A 12,289-nucleotide genomic window follows, 5' to 3' on the forward strand; every position below is an offset into this window, starting at 1 on the left:
GGTTCTTCCCCGTGTAAGATTCCATCATCTCCTCCTACAGCTCCTACCCTGCCTGAAGTTTTCCAGCCTCCTGTAGTGACTTTGCCTTCGAAGCCCCAAAGCCGCAACCATAGATTCTGGCTGGTGACAAAAACAAAAATAGTCGTGGCCGGAACCTCGGGACAGCAAGACGGCTGCCATCCTTGATGTGACTTGGGCTCGGAGGCCCCCATCGCGCTCTCGGCAATGGAGTAGTCACGCCTGCCACAGCGTGCGCTCTCTGGCTCGGCGGGCGGCTGGCAGGCCTGGGCGCGGGAGGGGCCGGGCGCTCCCAATGGCCGCTCCCGCCGCGCTGTCAGCCCCGCCCGCCCGCTCCGTCCCGCAGTCGCCTGCGGCGAGCCGGGTGCCGCTGTGCTGTCGCGGAGCCGGGAACGTGGCAGAGCCGGGACAGGTGTGAGCTCAGGGCATCCCTGCAGGCGGGCCGGGGGGCGCGGAGAGGCGGCTGGGGCCGGCGCCTGAGGGGCTGGGGCGGGGGCTGCGGGAGCCGGGGGGCGCGGGACCCCGGTGGGCGCGGGGCGGAGGCTGAGGACCCGGCCGGGGTGGGTGCGAGCTGGGGTCCACGGGGTCCGGGCAGCAGCCACAGCCCGGACACCGGGGCTGACTGCGGCGTGGCCGGGTTCTCCCTCCGCACAACAGGTAGGCGGGGACGGCATCCGCGGGGCCGGGGACGCGGCAGGGGAAAAGTCGGGGAGCAGGGCAGGTCGCCTGCCCCGCGGCCGGGGACCCGCCCTACAGCCCTGTGGGGCCCCCAGCAGCAGGGAGTGGATGTCGCCTTAGGTTGCCAGAAGTTTCCAGGTCTTCCGAGGAAGGAAGGAAGGAAAGCCTGGCGTTGGGGGCGTTTGCGTTTTCCCTGCAAACGTTTGTTTGTAGTTTTATTTATTTTCTTACTTTACCTCCCTACACGCCAGCAAGATACCATTTCAAGTGATTGTGAATTCTTAGGAACATCGTAAAGGTGCTTGTACTTGTTAACCACGACATGTAACTCTGGCAAGTTAATTCATTTCAACGGTCAGGTCAGATAAATCAGATGGCTTGCTGTCCTTCAGGTTGTGGGTGTTTTATATGCATGCTAGGCGCCCTTAAGGAACTTAAAGCCTAGAGATGGCAAGAAGTTTAAGGAAGTGAAAAGGGCCCTATACAGTTAGGGACCTTGCAAAACAATACTGTGAGATTCACTTAAGGAACATTAGCGCAGGGCTTTAGAAGGATTGTCTGGTTTTATTTCCCAAACATCTTACGAACTGTGTTTGAGGATGAGGCTTGATTTACTATTTATTTCTTTTTCTATTTATTTGAGACATCATCTCAAACCTGGCGCTGGCTCCAGAATTAAAGGAATCTAACACATCAAGGCGGAGAGTGAGATTTTAGATGAGCACCCAAACAGAGATTTGCCTTGTTTTAGAACCTTTGACTTTTTTTTCCATAACAAGCCAGGAATAGTATGGCACACCTGTAATTCTAGTGTTGAGAAGGTTGAGGCAGGGAATAGAGAGAGTTCCCAGCCAACCTGGGCTTATGCAGACCGATCCACTCCGGCTTAGGCTAAGTAGTGGAAACTCAGTTTCAAAAAATGAAATCAAGGAGGCAGTTTAATGTAATCCTAGGAGGCGGAGAGACTGGTGGTTTGATTTGGTGTGCCCTGGAATGCAGTTCTTTTACATAGATAGCCGTAGGTTAGGAATGAACTCCTGACTTTAACCTTTGGTCCTGTTTATGGATCCTAGATTAGATCGCCTTTAGTTTTTCTTTTTTTTTAGTGTTTGACTTTAGTAACAGGAAGATTCAGAATTCCAAAATAACTCGGGGGGGGGGGGGGAGTGTGTAATATGCACATATATGTGCAGGCACTTGCACCCACGAATATATGTTGAGGTCAGAAGACGGGTGCCCTGCTCTCTTCCCCTTTTTTGAAACACGGCAACTCCCTAACCGGGGAAATAAAGTGGTGGCCTGCCAGCCTCAGCAGGCTTCCTCTCTGCCCACTACAGTGATGAGTTAGAGGCTGCTGCCCTCATCCTCTTTTTAAGTGGGTTTAAACTCAGACCCTTGTTCTTACTCAACCAGCTTTCTTACCTGCTCAGCCATCTCCCCAGAATCCCAAAGTACCTCTAAAATTTTTTAATTATTATCTAAAATTAACCTCATCAATTTAAACTAATGAATATACTGTCTATGGGGAAAATTAAGGTTCTTTGTCTCTGCCTGCGCATTTTCATCTTCTCTCCCTTCCCTCCTTGCAGCTTAATGCTCAAAAGGGCAGTTGCTAATGACCTTGATTAGCCTTTCTTATGACTAAAATAAGGAATTAACTTCTGGACGTTCTAAATTCAACTAGTCTAAATTCTTGATAACCTGTTTAATGACGTTTAGTCTTGTGTGATACATTACTATTCCCACAGATCATTGAGGAATTTGAGTGGCTTTTCACTTAGACCATAAAGAAAGCAAAAGAAATCCAGAACTCCCTCGTGAGGCTCCTCTGAATTCTAGGTCCAGTCTGGTGTTAGGAGGGTGTGGCTTTCTCCTGTGGGTGCCTAGTTTATGAGTAATTCATTTCAGAGGCTTTGGTCTCTTGGGAGTGAAGAAAGGGGGGACACTTTTATGGTTTGTCAACTGGTTTTCAGTTTTAATTTGGATTGGGTCTGGTTTTTGTTTGTTTTTTAATTTAACCACCAATCAATCTCTCTCTCTCTCTCTCTCTCTCTCTCTCTCTCTCTCTCTCTCCCCCCCCTCTCCCTCTCTCTCCCTCCCTCCCTCCCTCCCTCCCTCTCTCTCTCCCTCCCTCCCTCCCTCCCTCTCCCCCAGTATCAGGGCTTGAGCCTCAACCCTCGCTTTTTAATATAAAAGTCATGATGTCTATCATAAGTTAGTGTTACTCCTGACTTTTCCTTTAAACATGGCTGATGACAATGTTGGATTACTAGATTGGTTAGAATATTGTTGAAGAGTGAATGTAGACCTGAAATCGAAGGTGATTCTATAGGAAGAATCAAATGGGGTTGCTTCTTGGCCCTTTGGCTAAGATCAAGTGTAGAACAGAATGGACTGTTAGAACTCTATAAATACTCAGCAGATTGAGATTGGCTGTGTCTCCAGAATTGGTTTGTTGTTTGTTTGTTTGTTTGTTTAAAGCACCGGTACAGGTTCAAAATCTCACAACTTAATTCCAAAGTCCAAAAGGCTATGAAATGTTTTCTGTTAGTCTCATCTGTTAGCATGGTTTGAACTGATTAAGATGCTATCTGTAGTCATTATGTATCTCATTGTATGAGGAACATATATCTAAAAATAACAGTTTGATTTCAGAGGGCTTCCCACATCAATGTAGAGATTTGATGCAGTAGGCTGTGTTTTTACTCCGTAAGATGGGTGGGCCATGACAGAAGCTGCCGGAAGGCAGAGAAACAAGGAGGTATTCCAAGGAGCTGTCAGTGCAAAGCAAGGCGTCTCGCTGGACGTCTGGCAGGGAGTAAGAAGCTCTGTCTGCCAAGAAAACCCTCAGGAAGGTGCGGCTCCAAGAGGCCAGACTGTGCAGAGCTCTATTCTGGGTATTCTGAGCAAGTTGTGTTATAGATTACACTGTGGAACCGGGATGGAGAGCCCTGGACCACGGTGTGCTCAAGGGCAAGTCTGCTGTTGACTAGAGTGAGAGCCGTAAAGGGGGAAGGGAAGAGTAGTCTTACATAAACCACATCTAGTAGGGGAACACGGAAGTTCTAGGTGACGGATTGTGCAAGCAGCAAGTACAAGGATAGACTTTGAAAAGTGAGTAAGAGTTCCTGTCCTGGCTTGGGGTTGGTGGCATCTCGTGTGCTTTTAAAGATGCCCTATTGACTAGTGTTCCGTTTCTTCCATCACTGCTAGCTGCCTGCCCAGGATTCTTCCCCCCTCGGGGGATTTGCCCTTTCACATTTACTGTAGTGCACTATTCCACTCTAGCTAAAATTGAGGTAACTGGATTATTAATCATGTCAGAATGGAATGAATAGGCTTTGAGGGATTTATGTCAAACTTATGAGTTCTCAAACAATGAATTGCTGTTTAGACCTCTTTGTTTTTATACTTTGTGGTACTGGAGTTTTGACGAGGTAGCAAGCGGCTGGACATCGTGACTGAGAGGAGTGTTGGGGAGAGGCCGACAAGTTACACTTCCTTTACCTTAAAATGCGCCTTGGGGTTCTTGAACGTCCAGAATGGGATCTCCCATCTGAAAACGAGAAGGGAGAGTGTGGTATGTGATACGGAGATGGTTTTTAAGGAAATAGAAGGATATGGAAGCTGTACTAATACTTTAGGTACTTACAGACCTGCTGTCTGGGTTGAGAAGGATATGGAAGCTAATTGAAAAACCTAGCACTTTAATGGAAAGCTCCAGAGTACTGGAGACATGGCGGAGTGAAGAGGAGAGAAAGAACAGCAGGTTGTAATGTTTATTAGATGTGTCAGCACCTGTGTAATCGTTGCCATTAGCAGTAGTGTGGAGTGATAAAGGAACATAGACGTTGAAACTGGACATAGATGTCACTTTGTTGTATTTTAGCCTTGAGCAGGTTTTCTCCCTCTCTTCTGCCTTGAGAAGTTCTTTCTTTTCTACCTTCCTTCCTTTCTTTGCTAGTGATCAAACCCAGGGTCTCATGCCTGCTATGTAACTGTTTTACCAAGGAGGCATACGCAGCCTATAGACAGATTTCTTAATCCATTATCTTTGTCTATACTAATAATATTTAGACTCAGTGCCACAGGTCTGTAAATACTGACTGCTTTGGTGAGCTAAAGAGAGTGAGCTGGTTAGCTTTGTCAACTTGATGCAAACGAGACTCACCTCAAGTGAAGAATTGTCCTGATTACTGGTTGATGTAGGTGGGCAGTGCTATCCCCAGACCTGTGGGCCTAGGTTGTATAAGAAAGGTGGCTGAGCAAGCCAGTATAGTGTTCCTCCAGGCTCTGCTCCAGGTCTCCCTTCCCTTGATGACAGCCAGCGATGGACGGGTGAAGCAAATAAACCTTCTTTTCTCCAAGTTGGTTTTGGTCACTGGTTCGTTGGTTGAAAATCAAGACAGATTTTCACTGTGTAGCCCTGGCCATCCTGGAACTCACTCTGTAGACCATACTGATTTCGAACTCACAGAGATTCTCCTGCCTCTGCCTCCTAAGTGCTGGGATTAAAGGCGTGTGCCACCACCACCCGGCATTGGCCAGTGTTTCATCACAGCAACAGAAAGTAAACTAGGGCAGAGGTTGGTGCCAGAGGGTGGGGTGCTGCTGTCAGGGACCTGGCCATGTGGGCTGTATTGTGCAGGATTTTGGAAGTTTGGGTTGGAGAAGCCATTCAGCGCTCAGAATCAGTGAGCTGTCATGGGAATTTAGAAGAAGAGAATGCTGGGAGGAGTGCAGAGGCAGGGGCTGACCTGTGAAATTTCAGAGGGAAGTTGGAAAGTGTCTAAGACAATGAAGGCCATTTGTGTGATGTATTTGAATTAAGAATCTATGGAAATAACATTTTTGATTTTCAGAGACAATAGATGCTAACTAACTCAGGCTGAAAAAGCAGCTGTGATCAACAGGAGACCAGTATTATTGAGGTGAAATTTTCTGGGGAGTGTTTCCTTAGGGTCAGAACATAGAGGCTGTGGTTCAGAGCAGTTCAAGGCTGCATCTCCAACTGGCAGCTGAACCCAGTGACGTGTAAGTGTCTCCTGTATAGTACTGGTTTGGGAGGCATGAAAGCACGGATTGGAGGGGATATGGAGAGAAGCTGAGGCTTGGCACCATGTAGCAGGTTAGAGTCCCTGAAGAGAGGCTAGGAGGCCATTGGTGAAGGTGCAGTCGCTGTTGCATGTTAGCGATGCCAGTGCCATGGGGTGAGCCCTGAGAATATCGGCAGGTGTGGAGTGGAGCTGGCCCGAGCCTGGGAGGCAGGTTGTGTGTGTTGCAGGTGGCAGAGCCACAGAAGTGGAACTAAGGAAGAGAGACGGCTGGCTCTGGTCACTCTGTCCGGACAGAAGCCCTGAAGTGTACAGGGAAGTGTTCTGGGCTGGGGAAAGATTGAGCAATAGAAACCAACATTAAGAACATAATAATGAGAAACAGAAACTGTATATCTGCCAGGCATCATGGCGCATGCGTTTAATCCCAGCACTCTCACGGCAGAGGAAGATGGATCTTTGTGAGTTCGAGGCCAGCCTGGTCTATATAGTGAGTTCAGAACAGCCAGGGTTATACAAAGAAACCTATCTTGGGAAAGAAAAACAAAACATACCTGCATATCTATTATTTTTTTGAGGCTTTGCTAGCCAAAACTTTACATTCACTATGCCATTTAATCCTAACATTGAGATTTAACTAAGCACCACCAGTGAAAACTGAACTGAACCTAGGGCCCCCTGCACATACTAGACAAACACCCTACCACTGAGCTATGTGCCCTCTTTTTACTTTGAGGCAGTCTTGTGAATGCCAAGGCTAGCCTCGAACTCTAGTCTGGATAGGTTTTGGATTTGTGATCCTCCTACCTTAGTTTCTTCTCCATTGCTGTGGTAATATACTGAACAAAACCAGCTTAGGGAGGAAACCCAGATTCACTTGACTCCATCCTCCCATCACAGCCCACCTTTAAGTGCTCCAGTAAGGAACCTGCAGTCAGGAACTGAAGCCGAGACCACAGAGGAACGCTGCTTACTGGCTTGCTCGGCTATTATACAGCTAAGGCCGCCTGCCCTGGGAGAGCATTGCCTACAGTGGGTTGGGCTCACCCACATCAAGTAGCAGTCAGGATAACTCTTTAGTTAGGCTTCCTACTCAGGTGAGTCCAGTTTCTGTCCACTTGACAAAACTAACAGCACTACTGACCACTTACCAACCTGACACGAACACTTCAGTATTCAGCCATGACCTTTCCTTTCTTGTTTGTCCCTAAGACTTCATGTTAATTTCACCTATGTGTATACACACACACACACACACACACACACAGTCCAACCTTAAAAGTCCCCAGTCTTTAAATTTTTCAATGCTTTAAAAGTCCAAGTTCTCTTTAAAAATCCAACATCTCTGCTGGAGACTTGTCTCTGAGGTTAAGAGCACTGACAGCTCTTCCAGAGGACCCAGGTTCAATTCCTAGCACCCACATGGCAGCTCACAGTTGTCTGTAACTCCAGTTCCAGGGCTTCTGACAGCCTCACACAGACATACATGCAGATAAAACACCAATGAAAATAAAAACAAATTACCCATAAGAATCCGCCATCTCCACTGTGTGTTAATCCTAGCACCTGGGGGTCAGAGGCAGACAACTCTCTCGGAAGCCTACATTGAGAGTGATTTCTCCTCTTCTTTTTCTTTTTTAAGTATTTACTTATGTGTATGAGTGTTTTGCTTGTGTGTGTATGTATGTATGTATCAGCTGTATGTCTGGAACAGAAGACATCAGATTCCTTGGAACTCAAGGTCTGGATCACGTATGGCTGTGAGTACTGGGAACAGAACCCAGGTCCTTTGCGTGAACAACTGAGGCTTTAAGGACTCTTAGCAGCTGAGCCCTCTCTCCAGCCCTACCTGTGGTGCTTTGAATGAGAAATGTTCCCTCACAGTCTCCGGCATTTAAACACTTAGTCTTGGTGGTGTAGCCTTGCTAGAAGTACAACAGTGGCATGGGCTTTTGAGATTAAGTTTGTGCTACTTTGTCTTCACGTTTCTATGGCTGTGAAGAGACACCATGACCATGACAGCTCTTATAAAGAAAAACATTGAATTCGGATGGCTGTTGACAGCTCAGAGGTTCAGTCCTTATCACAGCCAGACATGGCGGTGTGCAGGCAGACATGGTGCTGGAGAGGTAGCCACTACACGTTGATATGCAGGCAATACATTGGGAATCCAAGGGAAGAAAGTCAATTCCGTGCCCACCTTTGGCCCTCAGATCTTCCACCTCTGTAAGCACTTCTTAGAAACCTCTCAGAAGCTGACTGAGGCCGTAGGAGATGAGGCAGGAGGATCAGGAGTTCAAGGCAACCCCGTCTCAAAACAAACACAAATAAGAACTTGTGTGTCTGGGTGATAGCCCTTAGCCAGTTTGCACAGTGCTTATGATAAACTTCTGCCCCGTGGCTTTTAAGTTCTCTTTTATTGGCATTTTCATGCTTTTCCTCATTGAGGCACAGTTACCCAGCACCTCCAGATATGCACAGTCAACCAGAAAGCCCCTCATTATTCTCCACCACCTAATGAACGCCTCGCGTGCCTTGGGAGATCCTCTTCTGTGACCTGCTGTTTTACAAAGCCCTGGTCACCAGTGGGGATCAGAGGTTAGAAGGCTTGACTTCTGGCTGTGCTATAGGTGATTACTGTTGATTTGGGGGTTTGCTTCAGTTTGAAATGCATAGATTTGTAAAAATGGTTTATATAGAGTTAATGTATGTTCAGATTTACTTTTAACAAAGCCAGAGAAACTGAAGACGGAAGCTGGACTGAAGCTGGGCTGTGTCCTTTGAGTAGAGAGAATAAAAGGAACGTGTTTGAAATGTAATCCAAGTGTCGTACAAGACTTGGGGTAGTTGACTCCTGTACTGGGTCCATTCCCTGATAGGTGACTTACATTTTCTGAATGACTCTTCCCATTCTCTGCGGGAAACACTGGCAGACCACCCCAGTACCATATCTAGTGTCTGATGGTCTCCTGGTTGTCATTATCTTCTTTCCTTCAGAATAGTTTTAAGAAACCAAAAACAACTAAAGATATTATGTGTGTATTTAGGAAAGCTACCGAATTTTCCACTTCCGTTTTCTCATTTGTAAGGGAAGGCAATGAACATGACTACTCCGAGGACTAGGAACTGACTTGGTGCTTACAGAGGACCCGCGTTCAGTTCACAGCTCCCATGAAACTTAAAGTAGATTAAACAAGGGGTGGGAGACATGGGGTGGCGATTAAAAGTGCGCTCTGCTCTTGCAGAGAACCCTACTTTGGTTCCCAGCACCCACTCAGACCGCTACAGCCACCCATAACCCCGGCTCTGGAGGTCCAACGTCTCTGACCTCCAGAGGCATTCATGTGTACACATAGACAAATAATAATAATAAATTTCTGGAAAAAATAGCAACCTCATCAACATTTTTGAGGTTTATTCAAGAAAATAAATGTTACACTCTTAAAAGTATTACGTAGCCATCTTAGAAAGTGATCAGGTTATACATTAGCAGCTGTTATAATTGCTGCTGGTGTTAGAGCTGGAACGGCAGTTTTATAAAGTCATGTTTTTCAAGCAAACTAACTGTTCTTTGAAAAATAGATCCCGGGCTGGAGAGATGGCTCAGTGGTTAAGAGCATTGCCTGCTCTTCCAAAGGTCCTGAGTTCAATTCCCAGCAACCACATGGTGGCTCACAACCATCTGTAATGGGGTCTGGTGCCCTCTTCTGGCCTGCAGGCATACACACAGACAGAACATTGTATACATAATAAATAAATATAAAAAAAAGAAAAAGAAAAGAAAAATAGATCCCAACTAGGTGCTGAATGGCTCTCATCCAAACTGCTCAAGAGGAGAAAGTAGGGGGATTGCAAGGTTACCTTGACTTCATCTAAAGGAAGCGTATGTCTAAAGGTATTGCTATAAGTGTTCACTGTCAGTGGGTAAATCAGCCCATAGTCTCAACAGGAATATGAGTGGACGAGGAAATTAGGAGAGGGAAGTTCTTCGGTGTGTGTAGGGTGTGGCTGTATTCCAGTTTGAAGGAGGCAGCGCTGACTCTGCAGCCATCTTCCTAAAGCAAGACTAGGTCAGAGCCTCTGTCTGCAAAGTGTTTTTGCTTCTCACCTTGGAGCGCAGGTGTGGTCGAAGATGGATGGAAAGGTGAGGTTGCCAGAAGGAATGGGTGGCTGCTGCTTTTAAGAGTGGTTTGTATGAGGGCTGCATGGGAGGCATTAGTGGGAACTTTGTGCCCTGCTTTGGGGCTCGAATTCAGCTTTTTTGCTGAATTATTTATTATCACATTGTATTAGCTGTTTTGCTTCTTGATAGATCATTTTACACCACAATATTGCTGCTGTCTAAGGAAGAAAAAGGTCTTTGCAGCAGCACTGCCGGTCTCCACATGAAAGGGTAATTTGATTCTTAAGATTGTCATTTGCCCTGGTGATTGCAGGATCATTTCTCTGTGCGCTAAGGTTATTTTTCCCTCTAGAGTCTCAGATATTGAGGACAAAAGTTCTGTGTGCTTATTAGTAGGTTTCTTCTAAGAAAAGTATTACTGGCATCTCTAAATTCTATTCCCTAATTGTGACTATTTTTTAGCCAGTTCATTTTGGTAATTTTTCTCCCTTGTGTGGAAAAGCATGGGGGACATGTGTACCCGCCTGTGACGGCCAGAAGGTGATCTGCCTTATTCACTGAGGCACAGTCCCATTTCTCCCTCCCAAATGTGGGGGTGATAGGCAGGTCGCCACGCCTACCTAGCATGTACAAGGATGGGTTCTAGGCTCCTAACTCTGGTCATCACACTTGTGTGGCAGATTCACTAGCCACTGAGCCATTTCACCAGCCCCATTCTGGTAATTTATGAAAGGGGAAGCTTTTCAAACAAGAAGCTAGGATTCATGTTATTTCTGTAAAAATCTTAGCAACATTGTTCAGATTGTTCTTTTGGTTGGTTTGTTTGGAAACAGAATTTCAGATCGTCCAGGGTGGCTTCAACTTAACTGTGTGTCTAAGGATAGATAATCCTTAGCTACTGCCTCTACTTCCCAAGTGGTGGGGTTACTAGTCACACCACCATGCCTGGATGTTTGTATTGTTCTTTGCCCCTTAAAAGTGACGCTTCTGAAAATAAGCTGAGTTGGGTTTTGTTTTGAGTGACTCTGGGTGCCATGTCATGGACAGTATTAGGCGTGTGGGCAGAACTGATTGGGAAGAGGCCAGTGATTGGGAAGATGGCTAAAACACAGATGTGAGAAGAGATATAGCTGGACAGAGGTGGTTTTCTTCATCAAAGGTATATCCTGAACTCTAGACAGGTCCATAGCAGCTGATGTAAGTAAAATAAAGTGTGAGTCTTTTCATAGGGCTTTCTGATAGCTAGGAGTCACAATCATCTGATGGTGTAAGTGTGCTATACTAGGAAGTACACAGAAAGAAATAAAATGAACTAAAAGCCTTCCTACATCTCACACCTCCTTTTCTAATATATCTTACTGGCTCTCCTGTTTCAGTATTTAGTTTAGCTTAGGGAAACATGAGGCATGCATTTTTAATCTTTTAATTACCTATAGCAGTCTATACTTTTGTGAAATATTTAAGTCATTTTTTGATGCATTAGAGAACTCATATGTTTATGTGCCCGTTCCTGTACATACGTGTGCTTAATGTTCTTGATAGCTGCTTCTCCTGTGAGCTGCTGTGATTTTGTTTCCTAAAACGGGTCTTGCTGTGTTCCTAGGCAGGCATCTGGCTCAAATGATGCCACTCTCTCAGTTGCTTCAACAGGAGGTTTCTTCATCACCTAGTTGTATTTGTTGAGAAGTTGTATTTGTTTGGTTTTTATTTTGTTTCCTTTTTTCAGACAAGGTTTCTCTGTGTAGCGGCCCTGGCTGTCCTGGAACTCCCTCTGTAGAACAGGCTGGCCTTGAACTCTGCCCCCGAGTTCTGGTGTGTGTGTGTGTGTGTGTGTGTGTGTGTGTGTGTGTGTGTGTGTGTAGAAGTCCGATGACAGCTTGCAGGAGTCAGTTTTCTCTTCCTACTATGTGGGTCCTGGGAACTGAACTTAAGCTGTCAGGCTTGGTAGCAAATGCCTTTACTTGCTGAGTCATGTCTCTGGCTAGCAAATGCTATATTATTTATTAATTTTGTAGGCAACTTTTTAAAAATGCTTAAATAATCTTTCTGCATTTTATTGTGATCTTTTTTAAAAGTACAAAAAATATAGACTAGTAAAATGGCCCCTCTCCTGTCCACTACTTATCTGTTAACATTTTGCCGTATTTTATGGTTGACTTGATCATTTAAAAATACATTACTGCGGCATACTTAAGCACGAACTTCCTTAAAAATAAAACCATCCCATGCTGATATTACCTGTTAAGATTAATGTGAATTTCTGTGCTGTGTGCAGTCTAAAAAGACCGAGATGCTGGTGAATGTGTCTTGTTATCAAGGCCCCACTGGGTCTGGGTCACACAGATGTGACCCAAGCTTCACAGTTCTGGAGAAATCCCCCACGTGCCCTCAGAGGCATCTGTCACAACTGAACTCC

The 12,289-nt window shown here is 45.9% G+C and overlaps 1 protein-coding gene across 8 annotated transcripts in view; it reads left to right on the forward strand.

Annotated features, from left to right (window-relative positions):
- Nucleotides 1-315: 315 nt before the first annotated feature.
- Heatr5a (HEAT repeat containing 5A) overlaps nt 316-12,289 on the forward strand; it is a 100,412-nt gene continuing 88,438 nt past the window's right edge. For 7 of the 8 annotated variants that reach the window (XM_075948891.1, XM_075948894.1, XM_075948896.1 and 4 more), the window contains exon 1: nt 316-430. The gene's annotated coding sequence lies outside the window, so the exon portion shown is untranslated. The remainder of the gene's footprint in view (nt 431-12,289) is intronic. The other variant, XM_075948892.1, reaches the window with a different exon arrangement.

The sequence above is a fragment of the Microtus pennsylvanicus genome, chromosome 14, assembly GCF_037038515.1.
Source record: "Microtus pennsylvanicus isolate mMicPen1 chromosome 14, mMicPen1.hap1, whole genome shotgun sequence".
Taxonomy (NCBI): domain Eukaryota; kingdom Metazoa; phylum Chordata; class Mammalia; order Rodentia; family Cricetidae; genus Microtus; species Microtus pennsylvanicus.